General features: G+C 36.2%; 1 pseudogene; it reads right to left on the bottom strand.

Annotated features, from left to right (window-relative positions):
• Positions 1-1,202, bottom strand: part of LOC115068768 — a 1,885-nt pseudogene extending 683 nt beyond the window's left edge.
• Between the last annotated feature and the right edge of the window lie 3,823 nt (positions 1,203-5,025).

The raw sequence follows: 5,025 nt of genomic DNA, 5'->3' as shown, positions 1-5,025 counted from the left end.
TATATGTCTTTTTGAGACAGGGTCTCCCTGTAGCCCCAGCTGTCCTGGAACTCACTATGTAGACCAGCCCACCTTGAAATCACAGAGAGTTTTCTGCCTTCCAAGTGCTGGGATTAAGGGTGTGTGCCACAATGCCCAACTATGAATTATTATATTTTTATGAGCTGATTTTTTTATCTGCTTACTTCAATAAACTAATGTGGGAGTGTTTTATATAATATCAATATCTTATCTTCCATATTGCACTGTTGATTTGCCACCTATAATATTGTTGTTATTTAATGATCCCATTACTCATTTTAGGCACTACAGGATCATGAACAGAGTAAATGTATCTTCAAATAAAGATATTTTTACTAATATCATCCCATATGAATATCTGTTCTTTCTTTTCTCTTTCTTCTTTTTTGTCTAAATTCTTTGAGAACATCATCTGAACTATATTCTTCATAGTCCCCTCATGCCAACCTACAAATTCACTCTCCCCTGTCCACTCAACTTTGTGCCCTCATTTTTAAAAATTATTTGTAGGTGTATGAGTGTATTGTATATATGTGTGTGTAAGTGCACTCGTGTTGAACTATGCCTGTGGAGGTCAGAAGAGGACATTGAACTCCCTGGAGGTGGAGTTTCAGATGATTGTTAGCCATTATATGGGTCTTGGGAATTGAATCCCAGGTCCTCTACAAGAGCAGTCAGCGCTCTTGACCACCAAGCCATCTCTCTAGTCCCATGTGTCCTAATTTAAAAAAACAACAACAACAAAAAAACCCTTTGAGTCCAGTTATTGCTGGCCATATACTGTTTTTTAAAAAATATTTTATTTATTATTCTTATTTTATGTGTATGAGTGTATTGTCTGCATGCGTGTGAGTGCGCCCGTGTCATGCAATGCCGCAGAGGTCAGAACAGGGCTTCGGATTCCCTTGGAACTGGAGTTAAGGATGGTTAGTAGTCACCCTGTGGGTGCTAGGAATTGAACCCAGGTCCTCTGCAAGAGCAGTCAGTGCGCTTAACCGCTGAGTCATCTCTCCAGCCCTGCTGTCCATGTACTCTTTAGGTATGACCATCCATTGTAGCAGGGTCAATGTATCAGAGAATACATCCGTAAAGAAAACTGACTCATGCTTTGCCAGCAGCTATCCAAAGTGCCAACACTTCCTCAGGGAGAGGTGGGGTTTGGTGCCCACTTCTTTCTCCATGCTGTAATTTTAATATGTTGCCTTCCAAACCTGTTTCTTCTTGGGTTTTCAAAGATAATTTGCTTGCATGTATAATTTTAGGATGTCATATTATTGTTCCTCTTCCTTTCACTTTAAAGATATTGCTCTACTTTTTTTTCAATTGAATTTTCTCCCATTATAGATATGGTATTGTTCAAATATTATGTTGAGGCATGCATGTTTTTTGTTTCTACTTTCTTCAGGACTATTATCACAAAGTGATTTCAAACTTTATCAAAGTCCTTTTCTACCTTTCTTGAGATCCTGTGGTTTTTGTCTTTAAAACAATTAAGCAGTATATTACATTTATTGATTTGTGCTTGTTAAATCATCTTTGTATTCCTTCAATGAAGTCTGGTCATGATAGATGATATTTATTTATTTATTTATTTATTATTTTTACTTTATGTGTATAAGTAGTGCCTGCATGTATGTAGGTGCACCTGTGTTGTGCAATGGCATGGAATTCTAAAGAGGGTGTAGGATCCCCTGGAACTGGAGCCTCCATGTGGGTGCTGGCAATTGAATCCAGGTCCTCTGCAAGAGCAGCCAGTGCTCTTAACTGCTGAGCCATCTATCCAGTCCGGGTATATGATATTTTTGATCCATAGTTGAATTCTGTTTTCAAATATTTTTTGAGAATTTTTACAGCCATGTTCATCAGGGAAACCAGCCTACAATTTCCTTTTAATGTTTTATCTATGCCTGGTATTGGTAACAGTATAATATTGTCTTCATAAAATGAGTTTGTGAGTGTTCCTTCCCTTTCACTTCTATGAAATAATTTAAAGGACATAGATCATTGATGTTAGTTGTTCATTAAATGTGTGATAGAATTCACTTGTGAATGGATCTGGGCATAGGCTTTTTAGTTGGGTACATTTTATTACTGGCTTAAAATCATTGCTTGTTATAGACCTATTTAATTCATTTATATCCTCTTGTTTTAATTATATAACTCATATGTTTCTAGGCTTCTATCCATTTCTTTTAGATTTTAACCGTCCTCTGAATTTCACTGGTGTCTGATGCAGTGTCTCCATTTTGATTTCAATTTTACTAATTTGAGTCATTTTTCTTTTTCTTGGTTAGTTTGACTAAGAATAAATTAATCTCATTTATTTGTTTAAGTAACCAGTTTTTATTTCAATGATTCTTTGTGTTACTCTTTATGCTTCTATTTCATTCATTTCTGCCCTGAACTTTATGATTTTTTTCCCATCTACTGGTTTGGGGTTTGCATTGTTCTTATTTTCTAAGACTTTAAAATGCATGATTAAATTTTTTTGATGTTTCATTGATTCGTTTTGAATTTATTTATTTTTTATGTATGAGTGCTTTCCCTACATGTATGTAAGTGCATCATGTGTATATAATGCTCCTGAAAGCCAGAAAGGGGCATTTTGATGATTGTTAGTTGCTATGTGGATACTGAGAATCCAACCCAGATCCTCTGCAACAGCAGCCAGTGCTCTTAACTGCGGAGCCATCTTTGCAGCTCCTTCTTTCTCTTTTTTTTTGTATTGTGTGCACTGGATGAGTGTGTGCATATATATGTGTGTGAGGGGTGTGTGCATATCCATGTGTGTTCATGAGGAGTTCAAGGGAGAATGCTGGGTTTCTTTCTGTATAGTTCTCTTTCTTATTTTTTGAAACAGTCTCTGGCTAGACCTGACACTCTCAACTATGGCTAGGCTGCCTAGCTAGTGAGTTTCTGGTATCCACCTATTTCCATTTACCAGTATTGGTGTTACTGGCTCATGTGGCTATGCCTACGTTTTACATGAATGATGAGGACTCAAACTGAGGTCCTAATATTTGTGCAGAAAGTGCTGTTTTCCACTAAGCTATTTCCCAAGCTCCCATTTCAGTCTTAATTTTTCAATTTTGGAAGGTAAACTTAGAAATTAATCTACCTTATGATTGGGTTGTACCACTCATTGGTATATACCCAAGGGAATGAGTATTCTGCTGTAGATAGCTGCTCATCTGTGTTGTTGCTGCTCATTTCACAACAGCTAGGACATGGAAACAAGCTAAATGTCCCTCAAACAATGAATAGATAATAAAATTGTGGTACATTTACACAATGGAATTCTACTCAGCAATAAAAAAAATGAAAACATGAAACTTGCCAGTAAATAGATGGAACTAGAAACTGTTATACTAAGTGAAATAACACAGACTCAGAAAACCATGTGAGATATGTTCTCTCTTATTTGTGGATTCTGGCTCAAAAATCCCAAGATACACATGTACCTCTACTCACTAAAGCAACTAAATTTTGCAACAGATGGAGACTATTACAAAGTTCCACAAATGGTCAAATGCAGAGAGTGTCTGTCAAGTGCCCAGCCCTAACTAACTGACACATCTACAAGGCAACCTCTACACCTAAGATTCATGGAACATTGTGGAGGAGGGGGTAGAAAATATGCGAATGAATCATTCAACTCTTACCAGTGAAACTTCCGTATGCAACACATGGTGATTAACTCAGAAAGCCACAACTGGACAAAGTACAGATAATAAAATATTGCAGAGAATTTATCCCCAAATAGGACACCTATATCAAACCCTTGTCTCCCAAAGCTCAGGGACCATTGTGGAAGAGGGAGTGGAAAGATTATATGAGTCTGAGGTGGTTGATGACCAAATGAAATTAGTTTTCTAGTCAGCTGAAGGCTACTCATAGGGACTTACAGCAATGGTAACAGCATGCATAACACCCATGAATGCTCAAGCCATACAAAATTCCAGCATAGAAGTGGGAAAGTAGGGAAGAAGCCCCAACCTTAGTAGAGGAGCTATCAGCAAACAGTAACTCCTGGGAGAAGGAGAGTCAGGTTTTTTTAAGGATGTGATACTAGATAGGTTAACCAGGCTCCAGTGATAGACACACACAAAAGGACAATTGGAGACACAAACTTTACTCAATCTACCTTAATATATATGGCATAGTACACAAACTGGTGGGAGAGACCTAAAGAGGAGTGCTGAGAGGGAATGGTGTCTAAATATGAACAAACTATGCTGAATGAAATCCACAAAAATGCATTAAAAATATATATTCATTCAAAATCACAAAGGTCTAGGATTTTAATTTCAACCATGCCTGTCAAACATTTTCTGGGTCTAAGTTATAGTGTTAGATAATGTTAGAAGGAACTTGGTATATGGTTTATTTGATGTGCAGCCAAATACAAAAAATTCATAATTGTAAATCACAGGAAGAACTTGTAAAAGGGATATTGCAGAAGAAGAAGAGGTTGGTTAATTTTGAAATGAGATAATCTTTAGGAAAGATGTTATTTCTTGGAATGGACTTTTGGTTATTAACAGAAATTAGTGGGACAAATGAGAGTATTGAACAGAACTTTGGTACTAGAGTGAAATAGAATATTACATTTAGGAAACAGTACACACTTCAGTGTACTAGGATACAGGATAGAGATTTGTATGAAGAGGTGGGGGTATATCTATAATATAAGTACTTGAAATGTACATATATACAATATGTATCATTTAATTTTGTAGGATCATGCTTTTGTACTTATCACAGGTAATGTGCCATTTCAAGAATGAAAGTGAAAGAAGCCACATGCATAATGTTTCCTTACGTGTCTATTATATAACAGTTTCTTTATGTATTTTTTATTTATTATATTAAAAATTTGTTTTAATAACTACATGATTAGAAGGAGTATTTCATTATAGCTTTAACATATTCAGTAACACACTCCAGAGCAAGAGTACATCTCTTTCACAAGTGGCTGTAAGTTTCTAGGTTCACAGTCAAATT

This window comes from Nannospalax galili, unplaced genomic scaffold (genome assembly GCF_000622305.1).
Source record: "Nannospalax galili isolate Female #2095 unplaced genomic scaffold, S.galili_v1.0 scaffold87, whole genome shotgun sequence".
Taxonomy (NCBI): Eukaryota; Metazoa; Chordata; class Mammalia; order Rodentia; family Spalacidae; genus Nannospalax; species Nannospalax galili.
This window is presented reverse-complemented; position numbering and strand designations above follow the sequence as displayed.